General features: G+C 35.1%; 4 long non-coding RNA genes across 7 annotated transcripts; all 4 read right to left on the bottom strand.

Annotated features, from left to right (window-relative positions):
• Positions 1 to 2,623: 2,623 nt before the first annotated feature.
• Positions 2,624 to 3,465, bottom strand: LOC123909120. Its single transcript, XR_006809825.1, has 3 exons — positions 3,267 to 3,465; positions 3,101 to 3,180; positions 2,624 to 2,827 (listed from the first exon to the last, which is right to left on the bottom strand). It is a non-coding gene; the product is annotated as an uncharacterized LOC123909120 (long non-coding RNA).
• Positions 3,466 to 6,901: 3,436 nt separating this feature from the next.
• LOC123908692 lies at positions 6,902 to 11,160 on the bottom strand. 3 transcript variants are annotated; one of them, XR_006809666.1, is made up of 4 exons: positions 10,866 to 11,160; positions 8,422 to 8,592; positions 8,119 to 8,337; positions 6,902 to 7,196 (listed from the first exon to the last, which is right to left on the bottom strand). It is a non-coding gene; the product is annotated as an uncharacterized LOC123908692 (long non-coding RNA). The 3 variants fall into 3 exon arrangements; XR_006809664.1 differs by having other exon boundaries at positions 8,119 to 8,592; XR_006809665.1 differs by having other exon boundaries at positions 8,119 to 8,589.
• A 3,543-nt stretch (positions 11,161 to 14,703) lies between these two features.
• LOC123908908 lies at positions 14,704 to 16,848 on the bottom strand. Its single transcript, XR_006809781.1, has 3 exons — positions 16,611 to 16,848; positions 16,000 to 16,475; positions 14,704 to 15,077 (listed from the first exon to the last, which is right to left on the bottom strand). It is a non-coding gene; the product is annotated as an uncharacterized LOC123908908 (long non-coding RNA).
• Positions 16,849 to 20,481: 3,633 nt separating this feature from the next.
• On the bottom strand, positions 20,482 to 22,721 carry LOC123908881. Of its 2 annotated transcripts, none has more exons than XR_006809776.1 (4): positions 22,388 to 22,721; positions 22,082 to 22,252; positions 21,777 to 21,995; positions 20,482 to 20,854 (listed from the first exon to the last, which is right to left on the bottom strand). It is a non-coding gene; the product is annotated as an uncharacterized LOC123908881 (long non-coding RNA). The 2 variants fall into 2 exon arrangements; XR_006809777.1 differs by having other exon boundaries at positions 22,082 to 22,249.
• Between the last annotated feature and the right edge of the window lie 4,813 nt (positions 22,722 to 27,534).

The following is a 27,534-nucleotide window of genomic DNA, read 5'->3' as shown; positions in this document are numbered from 1 at the left end:
GAAAAATTGTTTTAAGACATATGATATAATAATAAATATAATGATTATAATATTATAATATTGCTGATCAGTGGGAAAATGAAAAAACAAAGTGGGAAAATGAAAAATTGGGAAAATTTTTGGCGCTTAACAATTGGTTTTTTTTATTTAATTTATTATATTGATCATTAGAGTCCGTCTGTGTAGACTCTATAAATTTAATAAAAAAATATAAAATGTTTGAGTCCCATTTAATAGACGCTAAGATGAGTTCGTTCTTTATTTTTCCTTAGCGTCTTCATAGTGTCTCGGAAAGTAGACGCTACCTATAATTATTAAATTAAAATAAAGATTTATAATAGAAACTGATTAGCGTCTATCTAGCAGACTCAAATGGGACACTTGTAGCGTCCGTGTTGTGGCCGACGCTACACTTTTTGATGCTACAGAGCAGTTTTGTTGTAGTGATGTGATATCCCCTTTATTAAGAAAATAAATAAATAAATAAACATTATGGATTTGGTGTGTCCCTAAGAGGTCGATGTGAATCTTTTGGCTCTATTCGCTAAAATATAGCGAATAGTTGATAATTTACCTTATAACGGTTTGACCCTACTTTTTTTCTTCTCCTTAAAAGTAGTAAACAAGTAAAAAATTGTGTTTCAACTTCTCTTTATTTTCTACTTCTTTACTTTATTTCTGTAATTCTTTTAATGAGAAATATGGTAAAATACAATTTTCTACTTCTCTATTTCTTCTAAGGAGAAGTAGAAAAGTAGAAAATAAGTAGGGCCAAACAGAGTCTAAATCTAATACTACTAGACAATATTTATTAATAATACCCGTCAGATTTAATTGACGCGTCAGATTAAAATTAACTCACTCATTCAAAATCTCACTTGATTTTATTTGTGCATATTGAAAAATCTTCCTATATATAATCTTTCATAACTTATTGAAACTCGCTTCAAAACTTAGATTTTTACCTCTTTTTAATTTTCAATATTGTTCTCTTACATTTTAAACATTATGTTAACTCTGCGTATGTTATTTTATTTCATATATCTCTTCAATTTTCTGTATTTATTGTTCGTTGACAAAGTCTTAAAATACCCCGAATTAGATTAAACTGAAAAGAAAAAAAAATCTTAACAACACCTTATAGGTTATGAGTCACATACTTACCAAAGCAACCTAAAAGAAAATCGTTAAATGCTAGAACCAGTAATATCTAGCTGCCACGTGATCATGAGACTAATTGCAATCATCCTTTGAACAATGATAAAACATCCTTGTCATCACATAGTTACCGTAATTTGAATATTAAGATCAGTCATTTTATAGTGTTATTGTTTCAGCGTTTAACGATTTCTGATTTTTTAAATGCTTTGTTAAGTACGTGACTCATACCTTATAAGGTATCCCTTGAGATAGTGCCAATAAAAAACAAATAAATTGAAGAGACAAGAAATAAAATAACATACGCAGAGCTAAATGCTAAGAACACAAGAGAACGATATTGAAAATTAAAAAGAGAGGTAAAAATCTATTTCGGTAAGTTTTAGAGGGAGCTTCAATAAATTAGTAAAGATTATATATAAGAAGATTTTTCAATATGCACAAATAAAATCAGATGAGATTTTCTGATGACATCCATTAAATCTGGATGGTTATTATTAATAGTTCTCGTTTCTCACAATAACTATCGGTTCTCACCAGATACGCTCATTCAAATAATTGCTATCCAATTCAATTACCATTGTTATCTCTAAACACACCTCCACAGGCAGAGGGGCCAGGACTACCCAAAGTTGAACCATCAGTATTACACTTAATCCAACTGAGAATAGGGGGATGCCATATAATCTCAAGAAATCCTAGGAGCATTGGGGTGATGAATACCAACCTTAAAAGTTTTCAAAACAGTGAAATCCGAAAAAGATCCAGTAACTTTAGAAGTTTGGTTACCAATGAGGCATCAATAACGCATGTAAATTCGAGGGATCAAAAGGGTCATCGAGACATCAATATCACAAGCAAAGCAACTTTCACATCATTACTAAAATATTGATATCACTTCATTTAGGGTCATTGAGGCAACCATATTACAAGCAGATTGAAGGCGTCATTAGGCATCGAGACATCAAATTCACAATTAAATTCAAGTCATCATCAGGTTAATCGATTGGCTTCTTCAAAAAAAAAATCATCAGGTTAATCGAGGCATCAATATCAAATCTAAAGTATTCATAATACTTCATTTAGGGTCATCGAGGCTTCAATATCACAAGAAAACTGAAGGCATCGTTAGGCATTGAGGCATCAAATATCGCAAGTAAATTCAAGGCATCATTAGGGTCGTCGAGGCATCTATATCGCATCTAAAGTATTCATAATACTTCTTTTCATTAGGGTCATCGAGGCATCGATATCGCAAGTAAACTCACAACATCATTAGGGTCATTTAGGCATCAATATCTGAAGAATATTCAAGACATCAGTAGGGTCATCGAGGCATTAATATTGCAAGCAAATTTAAGGCATCATTAGGATCATCGATAGGCATCTTTAGGGTCATTGAGGCAACAATATATAGCAAGTAAATTCAAGGCATCATTAGGATCATCGTGGCATCAATACCGCAAGTAAATTCAAGGCATATCTGTAGGGACATCGAGGCATCAATATTTCAAGTAAATTCAAGGCAGCACTAGGGTCCTTGAGGCATCAATATCTAAATAACTAGGCAATCAATCAAACTGTGTACCTTTTGAGTCAAAGAACTTTGATGATCCATGTTGTTTTACTACCTCTTGGATTCAATAGCTTGCTTTTGATCCCCTAGTTCCTATTTTTGAAACAAAAAGAAATAAAAAAATTACTAAGAGTTTTTTTTTTTTTTTTAGTTATAAAAATTACTAAGAGTTAGACTTATGTAAAGTATATATCATAACAGACACACAAATATTCACTTCTTGAAGCTGAAGGTCATTCTTTTATGAGATGAGACAAAAATCTAAGCAAATAAATAAAAGAAAAAATCTTCATATGTAGTGTTCAGTAATATGCAGCAAGAAAGGAAAAAATTCATCAATTTTGGTAAAACATTAGCAATACTTACAGATATGCCTTTGAGATTTAATAGCTTGTTTCTTTTGTTCATTTCAATCATAAGCTTTGCAAGTTGAGGAATATAATGACCTGAAAATATACATGCATAAATGTTGGTAAAAATTAATATAATGTTTATTGTAACATGTTTTTAAAAGAAAAGGTGACAAGTTTACCTGTAGAACTTTCCCCAGTTAGACACAAATCTCTGTTTCTATATTGTTGAAACTTGTTGAACCAGCATTGCAAGAACAAGATTGTCCCTTGCTTAGAATTTCAAAAAGCATAGTTTCAGTTGCAAAAATATGTACATAATATTACTATTTGAATTGAATTGGAGAGTATACATTTACACTAAAATCATCATATAATGATATAAAAAGCATATCACTCTAATGCTTCCAGTAAAAGAACAAGACATGAAGAATAATAATGTAAAGTATAATACAAAAGTTAGTGACAAACATTTTACAAAATAAGATCAACACTCACACTGAGGTTTTCTGCACAAGGAAGGTTTTGAATTTCAATGAACCGCTTATATATGCTCTGATAGTTGTTGTTTATTTTCTCCTCTCCCTTTGTTTCCAACTTAATCTGAGCTTTTGCTCTCTTAAAATTATCCAATACAAGCAACAACCTGTCCACAACTTCCCTCTGAGTAATAGAATGTCATGGTCACAAACAAGCATTAACTCAATCAAGAGAAGAAAAATAAGGCGTTATTGTCCAAAATTTTCAAAGACAAACCGAAACTCAATCAAGAGTAATAGAATGTAATGGTCACAAACAAGCATTAACTAAGGCTTTAAGATCAACACTCACTAGTTGCAGAGGACTTTGTAAAATTGTACCACAGGCACAGATAAACCATGGCTAGAGAACAAATATCAAACCTGAAGGTTGTTTCCTTTTATATAATCCCACATTCTTTTAATGACATCAGATCTTGATAATTCGCTTTCTCCAAGGAACTTTGCAATGGCATCAGAGCGCTAAAGTGGAGCAAGAGAACCTTTTCCTGATCCTCCCTTCTGCCGCTTTTCCTTTCCTTTCGCCTCATCTGAATCTGTTATATATAGGCTATAGACACCGAAAACATGGTATAAATAATTGGCTATTTTCATTTGTAAATATGTAGGCAGGTGCAGAAAAATTACAACCATGTACCATTAAGTTTCACTAAAAAAATAGTTTATCCATTAATTGTGAGTGAAATGATTTCTAATAATATAGAACTTATAATATGCATGAAGAGGCTGTGATCAGGTAGAAAAATAACACAGAACATTAACCAAATTAATTAACCATGCCATCATCTTCTCTCTCTTGCTTGTTCTTCTTTTCCTTTGGTACTGACTTCTTCACCTGGACAACTATATCAAGAGATGATGTTCAAACAATAATTTTTTTTGTATTCAAAATTGTCAGCAACGAATTGACTACAAGAATAAAACAGGGAAGCAATTATTTGCAGTGTCCTCATATAAAAGTTAACATGTACAATTGAAAAATGTACATTAAATGAGCTTAAGTTCTTTTATAATGCAACAATATGTAAAGGAGTCTGGTGCGCAAAGCAATAGTATACTTATATCACGCTTATAAGAGGATCCAAAATCAATTGCTTTGACAAGAAATCTCAAAAAGAAAAGTTCAGAATTTCATGACACTAAAACCCCGGCCGGGTCTTGTCTAAAAGGCCCATAATTGCTTAACAACCTAACGTTACCATTATAAATAGATGCTATAAGGCCAGAAATAGAATTAAATTATATACTCACTTTTAATTGGATTATGAATAGTCTTAACTGTTAGTATTGGAGAAGCCTATCTCTACAAAAGGAGGAAAATAAGAAGAAAAAAGTATACCTCAGTCCTGGCCATCTCTGCGTGCTCCAACGAATTCCTGAAGTTCTGGAGATAGGCTACATATTTTGCAAAAACCGCCGCCACCTTTTTTCTTTACTACCTCATCACCTGACTTGTTAGATCTTAAGTACAAAATGAAACAGAAGCTGTACAAAATTCAAGGCATCATTAGGGTCATCGAGGCATCAATATCGCAAGTAAACTCAAGGCATCATTAGGGTCATCGAGGCATCAATATCAATATCGAATCCAACCTGTTTACATTATGAGTAAAGTATTCATAATGTTTTATTTAGGGTCATCGAGACATCAATATCGCAAGTAAATTCAAGGCATCAATATCAATATTGCATCCAACTCTTTACATTATGAGTAAAGTATTCATAATACTTCATTTAGGGTCATTGAGATATCCAAAGCAACATAAACACATTGATGGAACAAATAATCCTTTCGGGTCACAAATAAGAATAAATATTCACATATTAAGAATTTCAGTCATGCCATAACAAATATCACATAACTTTCCTTTAGGGTTTCCAAGAATACGAAAATTGCAGAAGCGTCTTGAATTATCAAGAATACAAAAATTGCAGAATAATTTATAAATCAATACCTTAGAAAAGGAATAAGACACCGATTCGCTTCTCCATTCATCCCTCTTCAAGATCGTTTGCGAAGAAACACCGAAACAATCATCACTATAATTAACCGTCACACCAACGTTCCTTAACCTATTCGACCTAAAAGGCACTGTGGGAGAACTCAAGCGTCATTATCTGAACGTTTACCCATTCGTCAGAATCTTTTGTTACATAACGCGTGATGGTTTCTGTTCAAGAATGAATGAATCAGGAATTCATTATGGTTAATTTGAGAGATTATAGAAAAAGAATGATTTTTTTCTTTTCTTATATTCAGACAATTAAAAGTTTTTTTTTCCTTTTCTTACCGTGTTTAGAGGTGAATTCTAAGGTGAGGGTTCTGTTAAGTCCCTCACCGGTGTACCACTCAAATTGACCATTAGATTAAGAAAGTCTACATGATTTTTTTTTTGTCATTATCACACTGGATCATATTTTCCCTCTCCTTTAGCAGAACACGCCAACACACTCTGTAACTTTTTTTCTCCCATTCTTCTTTCACTTCCTCTTCTCCATCACAACAACAACCACCACTATCCCCATACCAAACAGAAATGAAATGAACAGAGAAACACACAAATTGTTGCACTTTCCACTAAACAACTATTAGATTGGTCCATATAAAAAATATCTGGAAGGGGTTAGAAAATGAACGATTACATGGAGAAAAAAAAATTGTGCTTTTGTTTATTTGTTAACTTATTAAATGAAAATCAAAAGTTCAATTAAATGATTTAATTATATAACCTACTTCAACATAGTGAAATTAAGAAAATAGTAAAATAGGAAAATGGTGGTATTCCTTCAACAGGGGATGGATTGGATAAAGGAAAGAGGGAGGAGGAGGGCACTTGAACTAGGGAAGGAGAAGAGAGAAGAAAGAAAAAAGGATCCAGTGTGATGTGGTGCATAATAGTTTATTTAATCTAATGGTTGTTAAACATGGTTCACGGTGAGGGACTTACTTGATACCTCACCCTAGAAGCAACCGTGTTTAGAAATTCTATGTTTAAAGTAAATAAGTGAAGTGTTTGGAATTCGAACTCCAATTCCTACCTATAATAATTAAACTTACAGAGACCATGAAGATCTCTAATCTACCAATCTCCAAAAATAAGAACATATATAAATTAAACTTTTTTGTTTGCGAAACAATTTCCACTTTTTTTAAATGCTATAAATACTTATGAATAAACTATTTCTACAATAAAATATAAAAGTGTACATAACTATTTAAATGCTATAAATGCTTATGAATAAACTATTTCTACAATAAAATTTCCAAACCGTTTTCATTTTTTTTAGGGGGTCATACAGTTTTTATAACACCTCACATCGATTTATCTAGAATATCGATAAGAGTGTACATAACTGAATCGGGAAACATTAAATTTTCATTACATATTTTCCGAATACATAAATAGGATTACAAAATCCAAGAGATTAATACTAAATTGAGCTAACAACTGAAAACATAAAGAAACTAAATCTTATACAATTATAAGATAACATGACGTCAGCTCAACTAGCATAATCCAAGTATTTGAACTCCATGCTTGCAGACCATGATATCTTGATCAACCTGTTTATCTGAAATCAAATAAGTGGGGATGAGACAGTCACTTCGTCTCAGTAGATTCCTACTACCCAATTACTATTGGTGTCTACACCGGGGCAACTGACGAACTAATAGTTCTCTGATCCTGATAGTCAATCTCTAAACATAATTTACATAACATAATTTCATAACATAATACATAAAGGTGTAACACAAATTATTTATCTTGTTCGTTTTATTCATAACAAAGACACTCTGAGGTGAGCCGGTCTCAGAGGCCTGACATGTCTGTCTGCGATAATAATGTACATCGACACGGCTGAAGCTCACAATCATAACATGATTGGATTCTAACGAATCCCATAACGTGGTACATAAGTAACCACCATAATTGATTGACTTTCTTAACTTAACTTAATAATCCTGATTGTTATCCTGCCCATGAATTCCCTCCCAGGGTATCTATAAACTGTCCTGATTCATGATACTTAATTTCCTTAGGTGTGATTAACATTCTAAATATGCAACGATGTTACAGTGTCTACAAAAATACATCAGGAAGAATAGGAATATAAACGAGTGACTTAGCAATTAAAGTAAAATTATGCAGTGTTCTATTCTGACACTCTCGCCCAACGAAGTCATTCCTCGCTAAGTGAGTACATCAGTACAGAACTCTGTTTGCATTTTCCTGAGAAATCAAGCTAATAATCACCTACAATCCATATCTTCCTAATTTCAGACACTATAATTAGTTCATATATTCAGAACGGAGAATATTTTCGGGATTTAACCATTCTCACACAATAAATTCCTTAAATCCCAGTATTGTCATGCAATTGATAAATTGGGGAACTAATATTCTAACTGAACTATTGTTATCATGCATTTATTTTATTTGGGGAAACTAATGGAGCTAAACTAACTAGAGTTTAAGGCTCTAAGGGAACCCACCTGAAAAGAAGCTTGAACAATACCAGCGACACTTTCAGAGCTCGCCGAAACGCATAATTTGCAACTAAAATGCTATAAACCCATAATCAGAATTTTCTGCATAATTCTGCATCAGAGCTCCAACTTCAAAGGCGTCTCCAGCCCTCAATATTGATCCAAATTATACGTGGTTGGCACCGAGACGACGGGTATTTCGTCGGCTTTCCAAACATGTAAGGACTATTCAAAACGGATGTACGGTTTGTCAGCTATGACTCGATTACTGAAGACAGGTCCAGACGAAAAAGTGCAGAATTTACTTACTTTCTCAATTTAATGAAGAACTTGAAGCTATCAATTCTCTACAGCTCCAAGGTCTGTTCTTGTCCCATATTCCAGCCCCTTTGCACAAAAGATGACACCCATTAAATTTAGATCTTGTTCTTGCGCTTTCTCTCAACTCCTCCACTTTAGTTTCTTCACTCCCAAATTCTACTACACCCATTATCAACCCAGATCATAAATTGCACATGTAACGACCCAATTTCCGTTTATTCATTTTTATGTGTTGAAATGTTTTATTGACGTGACATTTTAAATAAGTTAATAACTTTAGTTATTTATCGAATACTTTAGTTATTAGGCGAGTAGTGAGAGTTAACTTGAATTGGGCCAAGCCAATGGGCTTGAGGCCCAATGGGCCTTGTGAGCATGAGTGGGGCGGCCATATGGCCAAGTCAAGAGAGAACATTTCATTTGTTCTTGTTCTTGACAAGTTGGAGAGAGAAGAGAGCTCAAGAGCTAGGGCAAAGGAAGTGAGGAGAATCAAGATCAAATCTTCGTATTTTCTTCGAATCCAGGTATGAGAGTAGGTTCCATAGTCGTGGGTGACTCGAGGAAGGGGAGAATGTCGATTTCTCCTTACCCGGACTTCCTCCACCCCATTTTCGTTTTAGTTTGAATGGATTTTTCGTAATGGAAATCGATTCGTAGTTTCATAACATGTTGTATATGCTTTTACCATGATGTATGAACGATTTAAATAAGTAAAAACGAATTTGTGAGTGTTTGACTCAAGAACTTGTGTTTTTATGTGAGTTTTGTATAAAAGTGACAAATTCTTACTTTTTCGATGATAACGATGTAGATCGGGAAAACTAGCCGTCCTTTTATGCTTAAACATGTTTGTTGCACTTGTATGTGAACTCATTTGGGATTTATAACATGAAAATGGGATTTTTGGGTGATTTGAGATGAAAATCGCAAGGTTTGAACTGTCTTGACAGGAAGGGTTCGCTCAGCGAACGTGTGGCGAGAAGCTCGCCACAGCTCGCTGCAGCTCGCCACGAGCAGGTGTCTCTCTGGCGTTGTTCGCGTAGGCTCGCTAAGCCTTCGCTCAGCGAATAGTTCGCTGAAGCTCGCCAATGCTCGCCATGAGCAGGTGACTTACTGGTGAGGTTCGCCATGTCTCGCTAAGCCTTCGCTTAGCGAAGGCCTCTGCGACAACAATTTTTGTTGATGTTTTACAGTGCTTGTAGGCATTTGTAACTTGGTTTAATGATACTCTTGCATGATTATTGATGCTTGTTGATGCTTATAATACTCATTGCTATTCGTTGAAGATTGTTAATCATGTATGAAGTAATAAATGAAGAATATTAAGGTTTTGTTAAATCTTAATGATGAAGTATGTTGGATAGTGTTCCACATAATAAATGAAGAGCTTATGCTAATGATTTGTGAGTGAATTCATGAACACATATACATGCATTCATGAATTAAATAGGATATTGGATATTCCAATAAAGAAGTATATCGGATTATATTTATCCGATAAAGAAGGATATTAGAGGTGAGATACTCTAATAAAGAAGATGGTACCACATGCATTAGTAATGTCTAGGATTGACATTCATGAAGTTGAAGCATTAGAGTTGCATTAGGTTATATGTGTGCATTACCTGATAAGTGATATGTGACATATAATTTGGCCAAGCGTAATGAATTGTAGATTGATTATGTGGTACTTGATTATACATGTTTAGAACTTGTAATTGAGTAGTTAATGGTGATGCATGTTTATAAATTATGAATATGCTTGTTGTTATTGAAGAAGTGTTTAAGTACTCTTTTACTTGCACTTGTATTTGATTATGTGATCTAACTCTCATGCTTTGTGTTATGTGCTGGACCGTTGGGGGTTCAGATTCTCAGGTTGAGGATCCCGATCAGAGTTAGAGGGCTTGCTCGTGCTCGTGGTAGTGCGCTTTTTGGTGAGGAGTTAGCGTAGACTACTCCTTAGATATATGTTATATATCTTTTTGATGGGTTGTATAGAATTGCTCTGATTAGGTTTTACCGGGTCGGGTTATTCGTTTGAATTGTATTAAGCCCGTGATGGCATATTTAACTTTGCTAATCCTATCCTTTGGGTTGTAAACATAATATCCTTTGTTGATATGGCCTAGAGCCTAGGGATATTGTGTGAACAATTATGACTATTGTATGATATGCACTATGTTAATTATTCGCTTTTAATTCCGCTGTGCTAGCATGATATTAATTATGTCGTGGTTTGTATTATTAACATGTGACGCCTAGATTTTCTTAAGTGTTTTATTTATTTATATTTAATAAATACTCGTTAAGGGGTTGGGTGTTACAGCACATGCATCAGTTAACAGTGAAATTGGTAATGGTTAGTCCTTAATGGAAGAAATGTATCACGATGGGTTTGTCTAGATGAGAGGGAGATTGAGTTTGCTTACCTTGTTCTTAAACAGTCCTTAATCTTCTTTTCCCCCAAAAACATGATCTTATGCAGATTAGTACACATGCAAATACTCAATTTGAAGGATTGAGGATTGGGTCCTAAGGGTTTGATTTATGAGAAAAGGGTGGGTATGGTTCGGTGGAGAAATATTTGAGAGGGTAGAGATGCTGAGTTTTTCCTTTCCTTCATTTACATATTGGGTATTTGGGGTTATTGAAGAATTTCACATGCATTGACCAAGAACACAAGAATCTTTGAGAGGTTGAGGATGAGGGAAAGTTACTGGTGTTTCACGCATAAAGAGAAAGAAGGCAGGGGATAGGTTTCACAATTTCCACTTTAGTTCTGCTTCCTTCCAAGACATACATACATATATGTATATATAAATATATAATACTACTACTACTTGCAATCACACTTGTCAATATTAACACTTTAACTTATCACATAAACATGTTTATGTCTTTTGACTACTCCTACTTTGGTCATTTACTCTTCAATTAATTCCAATAATTTTCTCTAATTAATATTACGCTATTAATTAAAGTTGGGATGTTACAATCTATCCCCCTTAAAAGAATTTCGTCCGCGAAATTCAAGAACTTCTTCATTCATCACCGAAGAAAATTGTTTATATCCTCGTATAATTCTAAACTTTATCTCTTAACTGATCATGATTCGTCATTCAATAGGTTACTAATCATCATTCTTCACCGCGTTAGCACTTGTTTACATTAATTTTTAAAAAATTCTACTCGTTCATTTCATAACATCGCACCCATAATCTCAACCCATAATACAAGTTTTAGGTGCGCGCTCTTCTTATATTAGCTCTTTCAATTACTTTTCCTCAACTTACACGTTCACGGTGCAACTTTTCTTTTTTTGCACTTTTCAATTCAACGCAGGAGCATACTTAATCTTACTAGTTCACCGCGTTAAACTTCTCAAGTGAACCGTTTTACCTTCACAATCTTTGCTCTCTCGGGTACTCCATTACTAACAATCTCAAGTTCAAGCATGAACATATGCATAACTCACTCGGCATACATTCTTTAATCATCCTACGGTGATCCATCTCCAATTCAATCTGTTGACTATATTCTCAATCCCTTTCCGATTGCGCACTCTGATTCGAGTACTTACTATCATTTTCTCCTCGCGTCATTACAGTTTTGGTTGTAACTTCTCAGACGCTGTTTCACATCATTTCATCTTATCCGGTGTTATTTTTTTTTCTTCTATATATTAATACTTCTCGTACCGTAGACGTCACAAAACACCACTTGCATTGCTCAGTGACACTTCATGCACACGGTTGTATACAGAATGATAATACCTTACCACCATCTAACACGTCTGCAACCCTTCACTTCTTATCACTTACTATTATTTCATACTCATATCTCCCCATCGTGTATCATATGTCTCCTCTTACCATTACATTTAATAGTGATAACTGAGTTATTCCAACAATGAGCCTTACTTCGATCAGCAGTATTCTTCGCAGGTTAGTTTCTCCGTAATTAATTACTTCACCGACCTCAACTACAATCAGTCTCCTTTTTGTATTACTTCCTTTATTATTCCCGGCAATTAGTTTATTACTCAACAACTTCATTAGGTCGGTATCCGGCCTGGTTGGGTACATTTTGAAACATGGGCACCTACTGATGTTATGAGGTTATCCTACGGGTATAAGCTTTGAATATTACTATCGACTAATCCAAAAATTTCTTGCCGCATAGCGCTTACGATTCTTCTCATTCCATCGGTGTTCATTGAGGTTACTTCTTATGTTGAGTCCCCTAACTTAATTAAGGTAAGATTTGGATCTGGATAAAATTCTCTGATGTGGTCTTGCGATAAAAGAGTTGTCTAAAATAGACTAGTCGCTAAGGGAAGGTAAAATATAATGTCTCGCTTTACCGAGGGTGATGCTACTACTAATGAAGTTGGCTAACTCTGGTTTGCTTGTTGATGTTAATTAATCGGTCAAAAGATATTTGATAGTTTTCAAAGGAACACTTATGTTTATTGGGTAACATTCTCAGGCTTACATTGGTCTAACTTAATTACAGAAAATAGAATTGATAGGTTCGCACCATTTGCACTAATCTTGATACTACTTATATCTCTGAATGATTTTCGATTTTGTCTGAGATGAGTTGATAAGACCTCATAAAGAAAAATGAACTAAACTGGTTGAATGAACTGGTTGAATTAAATTTTCCAACGTTTGAGGTACCTTAATGATGTTGTTTAGCGGGTTAACAAGACGAACAAGAATTTAAACTGAAATTACTCAAGATCTTTAATGATTGATTAGACTTATGTGGTTCTGAACTGGTCATCAGTAATGAAACTACAAGATTAAAGAATTTCTTGGGGATAAAAATAATGTTACTGCTCTGAAGGTCGACATGAATAACTAATAGTTCTTATCATAACTTATTAATCTTAACAAGGAATTCAAACTTACATCGGCCTGAACTGATTACTGATAACAAGGCTGGAAAACTGAAGATATTTCATCAGAGTCACATAAGGATAACACTCTAATGTGAATCCAATTCGCTGATATTGAGGAATTAAAAGTTTCACAACTTAATGGAATTCTTACAATTAAATGTAAGTGATAGGTTTCGAAGCATCAGAAAATTTTTCTCTCTCTTATCATGATTAGGTAGGCTTGGGGAACGTAATGTTCATCACTTAATAAGGCTTACTGAATGCGAATTAAGCATCACTCGATTCGAGGGATTTGACTGAATTATAATTCTCATGAAATAATAAGTAATTTAAGATCCTATTTCTGTCGGACTATGTTCATACTTCATGATTTCTCTCCACCGACAGTTCTCTTGAATTGGAACAGACTTGATTCTCATTAGAACTTAGTTGATAAACTCTCACAAAAGACTTATCCGAATATGTTGGGTTATTAACTGAGAGGTTTGAATACTGAAAATTATTTGGCGACTTGGTGATGCTAACACAAAACTGCGTTACTTGTTTCTGGATCAGAAGATAACGACACTTAATATGTCGGCTTAGGTGACTGATAGCATTAGAATTAAATTCCAATTGTTACTTAAACGAAACTTGGTTGATACTGGTTTGGTTAGGATATTAGTTACGAACTGAGAGGCTAAACTTATCTTGCTGGGGAGTTCAGTGTTTCTCATTCTATGAGAATGGTACAACAATTAGAAATTAAGGGATTGTATGAAGTCTAGTTTATCTTTCTCCGATTTGAAAGAGTTTGGTTCACTAACTTCTGATAAGTGTTATTTGAATTAAGGTGCTTCTTGTTATTAGGTTCACATAATACATATTTGCCGGTTGGATAATACTGGTGTACCACACTTCAATATATTGCGCTTCGTTCTCATAATTTCGCCATCTGTATTAATGCGCACATCAGACCTACTATAATTTTCCAGTCCTCGTACTTCCATACTCAGTCTCGGTTCTACTCCGGTCAAAATCTGGATTTTCCATTCCTTGAATTCTCCACATTCTTATATATGCTATCGTCAGTTGAGCGCATCCGGTTCGTGCATCTCTTGACATGCATCTTACTATTGGTATTACGCCACGTACTTTTTCCAATTCTGCGGGCCACTTGTTGGCGTTACTCAACTTACTCTTGTGGATTGATTGCTGCAGTCAAAATATCCGCTTCTAATGATCTTCGTTCATACTTCCATCTGAGTTTGCACTTCTACTTCGTTCTTACTACTCGACCTCCTTGATCCACTTCGGTTCTCAGCCGTAATACCCTGCCTACCATACACGATACTGAGTTGATCAGACTCGGCACGCGATGATTTCAGCGTAAACAGTTCAGACTCCAAAGGGTCCGTACTACTTTTATTGAACTTTAATGATCCGCGGCAAGGTCCGATACTGAATCGACCTGCTCTGATACCAATTATAACACCTCACATCGATTTATCTAGAATATCGATAAGAGTGTACATAACTGAATCGGAAAACATTAAATTTTCATTACATATTGTCCGAATACATAAATAGGATTACAAAATCCAAGAGATTAATACTAAATTGAGCTAACAACTGAAAACATAAAGAAACTAAATCTTATACAATTATAAGATAACATGACGTCAGCTCAACTAGCATAATCCAAGTATCTGAACTCCATGCTTGCAGACCATGATATCTTGATCAACCTGCTTATCTGAAATCAAATAAGTGGGGATGAGACAGTCACTTCGTCTCAGTAGATTCCTACTACCCAATTACTATTGGTGTCTACACTGGTGCAACTGACGAACTAATAGTTCTCTGATCATGATAGTCAATCTCTAAACATGATTTACATAACATAATTTCATAACATAATACATAAAGGTGTAACACAAATTATTTATCTTGTTCGTTTTATTCATAACAAAGACACTCTGAGGTGAGCCGGTCTCAGAGGCCTGACATGTCTGTCTGCGATAATAATGTACATCGACACGGCTGAAGCTCACAATCATAACATGATTGGATTCTAACGAATCCCATAACGTGGTACATAAGTAACCACCATAATTGATTGACTTTCTTAACTTAACTTAATAATCCTGATTGTTATCCTGCCCATGAATTCCTTCCCAGGGTATCTATAAATTGTCCTGATTCATGATACTTAATTTCCATAGGTGTGATTAACATTCTAAATATGCAACGATGTTACAGTGTCTACAAAAATACATCAGGAAGAATAGGAATATAAACGAGTGACTTAGAAATTAAAGTAAAATTCTGCAGTGTTCTATTCTGACACTCTCGCCCAACGAAGTCATTCCTCGCTAAGCGAGTACATCAGTACATAACTCTGTTTGCATTTTCCTGAGAAATCAAGCCAATAATCACCTACAATCCATATCTTCCTAATTTCAGACACTATAATTAGTTCATATATTCAGAACGGAGAATATTTTCGGGATTTAACCATTCTCACACAATAAATTCCTTAAATCCTAGTATTGTCATGCAATTGATAAATTGGGGAACTAATATTCTAACTGAACTATTGTTATCATGCATTTATTTTATTTGGGGAAACTAATGGAGCTTAACTAACTAGAGTTTAAGGCTCTAAGGGAACCCACCTGAAAAGAAGCTTGAACAATACCAGCGACACTTTCAGAGCTCGCCGAAACGCATAATTTGCAACTGAAATGCTATAAACCCATAATCAGAATTTTCTGCATAATTCTGCATCAGAGCTCCAACTTCAAAGGCGTCTCCAGCCCTCAATATTGATCCAAATTATACGTGGTTGGCACCGAGACGACAGGTATTTCGTCGGCTTTCCAGAAATGTAAGGACTATTCAAAACGGATGTACGGTTTGTCAGCTATGACTCGATTACTGAAGACAGGTCCAGACGAAAAAGTGCAGAGAATTTACTTACTTTCTCAATTTAATGAAGAACTTGAAGCTATCAATTCTCTACAGCTCCAAGGTCTGTTCTTGTCCCATATTCCAGCCCCTTTGCACAAAAGATGACACCCATTAAATTTAGATCTTGTTCTTGCGCTTTCTCTCAACTCCTCCACTTTAGTTTCTTCACTCCCAAATTCTACTACACCCATTATCAACCCAGATCATAAATTGCACATGCATCAGTTAACAGTGAAATTGGTAATGGTTAGTCCTTAATGGAAGAAATGTATCACGATGGGTTTGTCTAGATGAGAGGGAGATTGAGTTTGCTTACCTTGTTCTTAAACAGTCCTTAATCTTCTTTTCCCCCCAAAACATGATCTTATGCAGATTAGTGCACATGCAAATACTCAATTTGAAGGATTGAGGATTGGGTCCTAAGGGTTTGATTTATGAGAAAAGGGTGGGTATGATTCGGTGGAGAAATATTTGAGAGGGTAGAGATGCTGAGTTTTTCCTTTCCTTCATTTACATATTGGGTATTTGGGGTTATTGAAGAATTTCACATGGATTGACCAAGAACACAAGAATCTTTGAGAGGTTGAGGATGAGGGAAAGTTACTGGTGTTTCACGCAGAAAAAGAAAGAAGGCAGGGGATAGGTTTCACAATTTCCACTTTAGTTCTGCTTCTTTCCAAGACATATATATATATATATATATATATATATATATATATATATATATATATTTATTTATAAATATATAATACAACTACTACTTGCAATCACACTTGTCAATATTAACACTTTAACTTATCACATAAACATGTTTATGTCTTTTGACTACTCCTACTTTGGTCATTTACTCTTCAATTAATTCCAATAATTTTCTCTAATTAATATTACGCTATTAATTAAAGTTGGGATGTTACAATCTATCCCCCTTAAAAGAATTTCGTCCGCGAAATTCAAGAACTTCTTCATTCATCACCGAAGAAAATTGTTTATATCCTCGTATAATTCTAAACTTTATCTCTTAACTGATCATGATTCGTCATTCAATAGGTTACTAATCATCATTCTTCACCGCGTTAGCACTTGTTTACATTAATTTTTAAAAAATTCTACTCGTTCATTTCATAACATCACACCCATAATCTCAACCCATAATACAAGTTTTAGGTGCGCGCTCTTCTTATATTAGCTCTTTCAATTACTTTTCCTCAACTTACACGTTCACGGTGCAACTTTTCTTTTTTTGCACTTTTCAATTCAACGCAGGAGCATACTTAATCTTACTAGTTCACCGCGTTAAACTTCTCAAGTGAACCGTTTTACCTTCACAATCTTTGCTCTCTCGGGTACTCCATTACTAACAATCTCAAGTTCAAGCATGAACATATGCATAACTCACTCGGCATACATTCTTTAATCATCCTACGGTGATCCATCTCCAATTCAATCTGTTGACTATATTCTCAATCCCTTTCCGATTGCGCACTCTGATTCGAGTACTTACTATCATTTTCTCCTCGCGTCATTACAGTTTTGGTTGTAACTTCTCAGACGCTGTTTCACATCATTTCATCTTATCCGGTGTTATTTTTTTTCTTCTATTTATTAATACTTCTCGTACCGTAGACGTCACAAAACACCACTTGCATTGCTCAGTGACACTTCATGCACACGGTTGTATACAGAATGATAATACCTTACCACCATCTAACACGTCTGCAACCCTTCACTTCTTATCACTTACTATTATTTCATACTCATATCTCCCCATCGTGTATCATATGTCTCCTCTTACCATTACATTTAATAGTGATAACTGAGTTATTCCAACAATGAGCCTTACTTCGATCAGCAGTATTCTTCGCAGGTTGGTTTCTCAGTAATTAATTACTTCACCGACCTCAACTACAATCAGTCTCCTTTTTGTATTACTTCCTTTATTATTCCCGGCAATTAGTTTATTACTCAACAACTTCATTAGGTCGGTATCCGGCCTGGTTGGGTACATTTTGAAACATGGGCACCTACTGATGTTATGAGGTTATCCTACGGGTATAAGCTTTGAATATTACTATCGACTAATCCAAAAATTTCTTGCCGCATAGCACTTACGATTCTTCTCATTCCATCGGTGTTCATTGAGGTTACTTCTTATGTTGAGTCCCCTAACTTAATTAAGGTAAGATTTGGATCTGGATAAAATTCTCTGATGTGGTCTTGCGATAAAAGAGTTGTCTAAAATAGACTAGTCGCTAAGGGAAGGTAAAATATAATGTCTCGCTTTACCGAGGGTGATGCTACTACTAATGAAGTTGGCTAACTCTGGTTTGCTTGTTGATGTTAATTAATCGGTCAAAAGATATTTGATAGTTTTCAAAGGAACACTTATGTTTATTGGGTAACATTCTCAGGCTTACATTGGTCTAACTTAATTACAGAAAATGGAATTGATAGGTTCGCACCATTTGCACTAATCTTGATACTACTTATATCTCTGAATGATTTTCGATTTTGTCTGAGATGAGTTGATAAGACCTCATAAAGAAAAATGAACTAAACTGGTTGAATGAACTGGTTGAATTAAATTTTCCAACGTTTGAGGTACCTTAATGATGTTGTTTAGCGGGTTAACAAGACGAACAAGAATTTAAACTGAAATTACTCAAGATCTTTAATGATTGATTAGACTTATGTGGTTCTGAACTGGTCATCAGTAATGAAACTACAAGATTAAAGAATTTCTTGGGGATAAAAATAATGTTACTGCTCTGAAGGTCGACATGAATAACTAATAGTTCTTATCATAACTTATTAATCTTAACAAGGAATTCAAACTTACATCGGCCTGAACTGATTACTGATAACAAGGCTGGAAAACTCAAGACATTTCATCAGAGTCACATAAGGATAACACTCTAATGTGAATCCAATTCGCTGATATTGAGGAATTAAAAGTTTCACAACTTAATGGAATTCTTACAATTAAATGTAAGTGATAGGTTTTGAAGCATCAGAAAAATTTTCTCTCTCTTATCATGATTAGATAGGCTTGGGGAACGTAATGTTCATCACTTAATAAGGCTTACTGAATGCGAATTAAGCATCACTCGATTCGAGGGATTTGACTGAATTATAATTCTCATGAAATAATAAGTAATTTAAGATCCTATTTCTGTCGGACTATGTTCATACTTCATGATTTCTCTCCACCGACAGTTCTCTTGAATTGGAACAGACTTGATTCTCATTAGAACTTAGTAGATAAACTCTCACAAAAGACTTATCCGAATATGTTGGGTTATTAACTGAGAGGTTTGAATACTGAAAATTATTTGGCGACTTGGTGATGCTAACACAAAACTGCGTTACTTGTTTCTGGATCAGAAGATAACGACACTTAATATGTCGGCTTAGGTGACTGATAGCATTAGAATTAAATTCCAATTGTTACTTAAACGAAACTTGGTTGATACTGGTTTGGTTAGGATATTAGTTACGAACTGAGAGGCTAAACTTATCTTGCTGGGGAGTTCAGTGTTTCTCATTCTATGAGAATGGTACAACAATTAGAAATTAAGGGATTGTATGAAGTCTAGTTTATCTTTCTCCGATTTGAAAGAGTTTGGTTCACTAACTTCTGATAAGTGTTATTTGAATTAAGGTGCTTCTTGTTATTAGGTTCACATAATACATATTTGCCGGTTGGATAATACTGGTGTACCACACTTCAATATACTGCGCTTCGTTCTCATAATTTCGCCATCTGTATTAATGCGCACATCAGACCTACTATAATTTTCCAGTCCTCGTACTTCCATACTCAGTCTCGGTTCTACTCCGGTCAAAATCTGGATTTTCCATTCCTTGAATTCTCCACATTCTTATATATGCTATCGTCAGTTGAGTGCATCCGGTTCGTGCATCTCTTGACATGCATCTTACTATTGGTATTACGCCACGTACTTTTTCTAATTCTGCGGGCCACTTGTTGGCGTTACTCAACTTACTCTTGTGGATTGATTGCTGCAGTCAAAATATCCGCTTCTAATGATCTTCGTTCATACTTCCATCTGAGTTTGCACTTCTACTTCGTTCTTACTACTCGACCTCCTTGATCCACTTCGGTTCTCAGCCGTAATACCCTGCCTACCATACACGATACTGAGTTGATCAGACTCGGCACGCGATGATTTCAGCGTAAACAGTTCAGACTCCAAAGGGTCCGTACTACTTTTATTGAACTTTAATGATCCGCGGCAAGGTCCGATACTGAATCGACCTGCTCTGATACCAATTATAACACCTCACATCGATTTATCTAGAATATCGATAAGAGTGTACATAACTGAATCGGAAACATTAAATTTTCATTACATATTGTCCGAATACATAAATAGGATTACAAAATCCAAGAGATTAATACTAAATTGAGCTAACAACTGAAAACATAAAGAAACTAAATCTTATACAATTATAAGATAACATGACGTCAGCTCAACTAGCATAATCCAAGTATCTGAACTCCATGCTTGCAGACCATGATATCTTGATCAACCTGCTTATCTGAAATCAAATAAGTGGGGATGAGACAGTCACTTCGTCTCAGTAGATTCCTACTACCCAATTACTATTGGTGTCTACACTGGTGCAACTGACGAACTAATAGTTCTCTGATCATGATAGTCAATCTCTAAACATGATTTACATAACATAATTTCATAACATAATACATAAAGGTGTAACACAAATTATTTATCTTGTTCGTTTTATTCATAACAAAGACACTCTGAGGTGAGCCGGTCTCAGAGGCCTGACATGTCTGTCTGCGATAATAATGTACATCGACACGGCTGAAGCTCACAATCATAACATGATTGGATTCTAACGAATCCCATAACGTGGTACATAAGTAACCACCATAATTGATTGACTTTCTTAACTTAACTTAATAATCCTGATTGTTATCCTGCCCATGAATTCCTTCCCAGGGTATCTATAAACTGTCCTGATTCATGATACTTAATTTCCTTAGGTGTGATTAACATTCTAAATATGCAACGATGTTACAGTGTCTACAAAAATACATCAGGAAGAATAGGAATATAAACGAGTGACTTAGCAATTAAAGTAAAATTCTGCAGTGTTCTATTCTGACACTCTCGCCCAACGAAGTCATTCCTCGCTAAGCGAGTACATCAGTACATAACTCTGTTTGCATTTTCCTGAGAAATCAAGCCAATAATCACCTACAATCCATATCTTCCTAATTTCAGACACTATAATTAGTTCATATATTCAGAATGGAGAATATTTTCGGGATTTAACCATTCTCACACAATAAATTCCTTAAATCCTAGTATTGTCATGCAATTGATAAATTGGGGAACTAATATTCTAACTGAACTATTGTTATCATGCATTTATTTTATTTGGGGAAACTAATGGAGCTAAACTAACTAGAGTTTAAGGCTCTAAGGGAACCCACCTGAAAAGAAGCTTGAACAATACCAGCGACACTTTCAGAGCTCGCCGAAACGCATAATTTGCAACTGAAATGCTATAAACCCATAATCAGAATTTTCTGCATAATTCTGCATCAGAGCTCCAACTTCAAAGGCGTCTCCAGCCCTCAATATTGATCCAAATTATACGTGGTTGGCACCGAGACGACAGGTATTTCGTCGGCTTTCCAGACATGTAAGGACTATTCAAAACGGATGTACGGTTTGTCAGCTATGAATCGATTACTGAAGACAGGTCCAGACGAAAAAGTGCAGAGAATTTACTTACTTTCTCAATTTAATGAAGAACTTGAAGCTATCAATTCTCTACAGCTCCAAGGTCTGTTCTTGTCCCATATTCCAGCCCCTTTGCACAAAAGATGACACCCATTAAATTTAGATCTTGTTCTTGCGCTTTCTCTCAACTCCTCCACTTTAGTTTCTTCACTCCCAAATTCTACTACACCCATTATCAACCCAGATCATAAATTGCACATGCATCAGTTAACAGTGAAATTGGTAATGGTTAGTCCTTAATGGAAGAAATGTATCACGATGGGTTTGTCTAGATGAGAGGGAGATTGAGTTTGCTTACCTTGTTCTTAAACAGTCCTTAATCTTCTTTTCCCCCAAAAACATGATCTTATGCAGATTAGTACACATGCAAATACTCAATTTGAAGGATTGAGGATTGGGTCCTAAGGGTTTGATTTTTGAGAAAAGGGTGGGTATGGTTCGGTGGAGAAATATTTGAGAGGGTAGAGATGCTGAGTTTTTCCTTTCCTTCATTTACATATTGGGTATTTAGGGTTATTGAAGAATTTCACATGCATTGACCAAGAACACAAGAATCTTTGAGAGGTTGAGGATGAGAGAAAGTTACTGGTGTTTCACGCAGAAAGAGAAAGAAGGCAGGGGATAGGTTTCACAATTTCCACTTTAGTTCTGCTTCCTTCCAAGACATACATATATATATATATATATATATATATATATATATATATATATATATATATATATATATAAATATATAATACTACTACTACTTGCAATCACACTTGTCAATATTAACACTTTAACTTATCACATAAACATGTTTATGTCTTTTGACTACTCCTACTTTGGTCATTTACTCTTCAATTAATTCCAATAATTTTCTCTAATTAATATTACGCTATTAATTAAAGTTGGGATGTTACAATCTATCCCCCTTAAAAGAATTTCGTCCGCGAAATTCAAGAACTTCTTCATTCATCACCGAAGAAAATTGTTTATATCCTCGTATAATTCTAAACTTTATCTCTTAACTGATCATGATTCGTCATTCAATAGGTTACTAATCATCATTCTTCACCGCGTTAGCACTTGTTTACATTAATTTTTAAAAAATTCTACTCGTTCATTTCATAACATCGCACCCATAATCTCAACCCATAATACAAGTTTTAGGTGCGCGCTCTTCTTATATTAGCTCTTTCAATTACTTTTCCTCAACTTACACGTTCACGGTGCAACTTTTCTTTTTTTGCACTTTTCAATTCAACGCAGGAGCATACTTAATCTTACTAGTTCACCGCGTTAAACTTCTCAAGTGAACCGTTTTACCTTCACAATCTTTGCTCTCTCGGGTACTCCATTACTAACAATCTCAAGTTCAAGCATGAACATATGCATAACTCACTCGGCATACATTCTTTAATCATCCTACGGTGATCCATCTCCAATTCAATCTGTTGACTATATTCTCAATCCCTTTCCGATTGCGCACTCTGATTCGAGTACTTACTATCATTTTCTCCTCGCGTCATTACAGTTTTGGTTGTAACTTCTCAGACGCTGTTTCACATCATTTCATCTTATCCGGTGTTATTTTTTTTTCTTCTATATATTAATACTTCTCGTACCGTAGACGTCACAAAACACCACTTGCATTGCTCAGTGACACTTCATGCACACGGTTGTATACAGAATGATAATACCTTACCACCATCTAACACGTCTGCAACCCTTCACTTCTTATCACTTACTATTATTTCATACTCATATCTCCCCATCGTGTATCATATGTCTCCTCTTACCATTACATTTAATAGTGATAACTGAGTTATTCCAACAATGAGCCTTACTTCGATCAGCAGTATTCTTCGCAGGTTGGTTTCTCCGTAATTAATTACTTCACCGACCTCAACTACAATCAGTCTCCTTTTTGTATTACTTCCTTTATTATTCCCGGCAATTAGTTTATTACTCAACAACTTCATTAGGTCGGTATCCGGCCTGGTTGGGTACATTTTGAAACATGGGCACCTACTGATGTTATGAGGTTATCCTACGGGTATAAGCTTTGAATATTACTATCGACTAATCCAAAAATTTCTTGCCGCATAGCGCTTACGATTCTTCTCATTCCATCGGTGTTCATTGAGGTTACTTCTTATGTTGAGTCCCCTAACTTAATTAAGGTAAGATTTGGATCTGGATAAAATTCTCTGATGTGGTCTTGCGATAAAAGAGTTGTCTAAAATAGACTAGTCGCTAAGGGAAGGTAAAATATAATGTCTCGCTTTACCGAGGGTGATGCTACTACTAATGAAGTTGGCTAACTCTGGTTTGCTTGTTGATGTTAATTAATCGGTCAAAAGATATTTGATAGTTTTCAAAGGAACACTTATGTTTATTGGGTAACATTCTCAGGCTTACATTGGTCTAACTTAATTACAGAAAATGGAATTGATAGGTTCGCACCATTTGCACTAATCTTGATACTACTTATATCTCTGAATGATTTTCGATTTTGTCTGAGATGAGTTGATAAGACCTCATAAAGAAAAATGAACTAAACTGGTTGAATGAACTGGTTGAATTAAATTTTCCAACGTTTGAGGTACCTTAATGATGTTGTTTAGCGGGTTAACAAGACGAACAAGAATTTAAACTGAAATTACTCAAGATCTTTAATGATTGATTAGACTTATGTGGTTCTGAACTGGTCATCAGTAATGAAACTACAAGATTAAAGAATTTCTTGGGGATAAAAATAATGTTACTGCTCTGAAGGTCGACATGAATAACTAATAGTTCTTATCATAACTTATTAATCTTAACAAGGAATTCAAACTTACATCGGCCTGAACTGATTACTGATAACAAGGCTGGAAAACTGAAGATATTTCATCAGAGTCACATAAGGATAACACTCTAATGTGAATCCAATTCGCTGATATTGAGGAATTAAAAGTTTCACAACTTAATGGAATTCTTACAATTAAATGTAAGTGATAGGTTTCGAAGCATCAGAAAAATTTTCTCTCTCTTATCATGATTAGATAGGCTTGGGGAACGTAATGTTCATCACTTAATAAGGCTTACTGAATGCGAATTAAGCATCACTCGATTCGAGGGATTTGACTGAATTATAATTCTCATGAAATAATAAGTAATTTAAGATCCTATTTCTGTCGGACTATGTTCATACTTCATGATTTCTCTCCACCGACAGTTCTCTTGAATTGGAACAGACTTGATTCTCATTAGAACTTAGTAGATAAACTCTCACAAAAGACTTATCCGAATATGTTGGGTTATTAACTGAGAGGTTTGAATACTGAAAATTATTTGGCGACTTGGTGATGCTAACACAAAACTGCGTTACTTGTTTCTGGATCAGAAGATAACGACACTTAATATGTCGGCTTAGGTGACTGATAGCATTAGAATTAAATTCCAATTGTTACTTAAACGAAACTTGGTTGATACTGGTTTGGTTAGGATATTAGTTACGAACTGAGAGGCTAAACTTATCTTGCTGGGGAGTTCAGTGTTTCTCATTCTATGAGAATGGTACAACAATTAGAAATTAAGGGATTGTATGAAGTCTAGTTTATCTTTCTCCGATTTGAAAGATTTTAGTTCACTAACTTCTGATAAGTGTTATTTGAATTAAGGTGCTTCTTGTTATTAGGTTCACATAATACATATTTGCCGGTTGGATAATACTGGTGTACCACACTTCAATATACTGCGCTTCGTTCTCATAATTTCGCCATCTGTATTAATGCGCACATCAGACCTACTATAATTTTCCAGTCCTCGTACTTCCATACTCAGTCTCGGTTCTACTCCGGTCAAAATCTGGATTTTCCATTCCTTGAATTCTCCACATTCTTATATATGCTATCGTCAGTTGAGCGCATCCGGTTCGTGCATCTCTTGACATGCATCTTACTATTGGTATTAGGCCACGTACTTTTTCCAATTCTGCGGGCCACTTGTTGGCGTTACTCAACTTACTCTTGTGGATTGATTGCTGCAGTCAAAATATCCGCTTCTAATGATCTTCGTTCATACTTCCATCTGAGTTTGCACTTCTACTTCGTTCTTACTACTCGACCTCCTTGATCCACTTCGGTTCTCAGCCGTAATACCCTGCCTACCATACACGATACTGAGTTGATCAGACTCGGCACGCGATGATTTCAGCGTAAACAGTTCAGACTCCAAAGGGTCCGTACTACTTTTATTGAACTTTAATGATCCGCGGCAAGGTCCGATACTGAATCGACCTGCTCTGATACCAATTATAACACCTCACATCGATTTATCTAGAATATCGATAAGAGTGTACATAACTGAATCGGAAAACATTAAATTTTCATTACATATTTTCCGAATACATAAATAGGATTACAAAATCCAAGAGATTAATACTAAATTGAGCTAACAACTGAAAACATAAAGAAACTAAATCTTATACAATTATAAGATAACATGACGTCAGCTCAACTAGCATAATCCAAGTATCTGAACTCCATGCTTGCAGACCATGATATCTTGATCAACCTGCTTATCTGAAATCAAATAAGTGGGGATGAGACAGTCACTTCATCTCAGTAGATTCCTACTACCCAATTACTATTGGTGTCTACACTGGTGCAACTGACGAACTAATAGTTCTCTGATCATGATAGTCAATCTCTAAACATGATTTACATAACATAATTTCATAACATAATACATAAAGGTGTAACACAAATTATTTATCTTGTTCGTTTTATTCATAACAAAGACACTCTGAGGTGAGCCGGTCTCAGAGGCCTGACATGTCTGTCTGCGATAATAATGTACATCGACACGGCTGAAGCTCACAATCATAACATGATTGGATTCTAACGAATCCCATAACGTGGTACATAAGTAACCACCATAATTGATTGACTTTCTTAACTTAACTTAATAATCCTGATTGTTATCCTGCCCATGAATTCCCTCCCAGGGTATCTATAAACTGTCCTGATTCATGATACTTAATTTCCTTAGGTGTGATTAACATTCTAAATATGCAACGATGTTACAGTGTCTACAAAAATACATCAGGAAGAATAGGAATATAAACGAGTGACTTAGCAATTAATGTAAAATTCTGCAGTGATCTATTCTGACACTCTCGCCCAACGAAGTCATTCCTCGCTAAGCGAGTACATCAGTACATAACTCTGTTTGCATTTTCCTGAGAAATCAAGCCAATAATCACCTACAATCCATATCTTCCTAATTTCAGACACTATAATTAGTTCATATATTCAGAACGGAGAATATTTTCGGGATTTAACCATTCTCACACAATAAATTCCTTAAATCCTAGTATTGTCATGCAATTGATAAATTGGGGAACAAATATTCTAACTGGAACTAGAGTTTAAGGCTCTAAGGGAACCCACCTGAAAAGAAGCTTGAACAATACCA

Source organism: Trifolium pratense, linkage group LG2 (genome assembly GCF_020283565.1).
Source record: "Trifolium pratense cultivar HEN17-A07 linkage group LG2, ARS_RC_1.1, whole genome shotgun sequence".
Taxonomy (NCBI): Eukaryota; Viridiplantae; Streptophyta; class Magnoliopsida; order Fabales; family Fabaceae; genus Trifolium; species Trifolium pratense.
The sequence above is the reverse complement of the archived record's forward strand: the minus strand, read 5'-3'. Positions and strand labels throughout refer to the sequence as shown.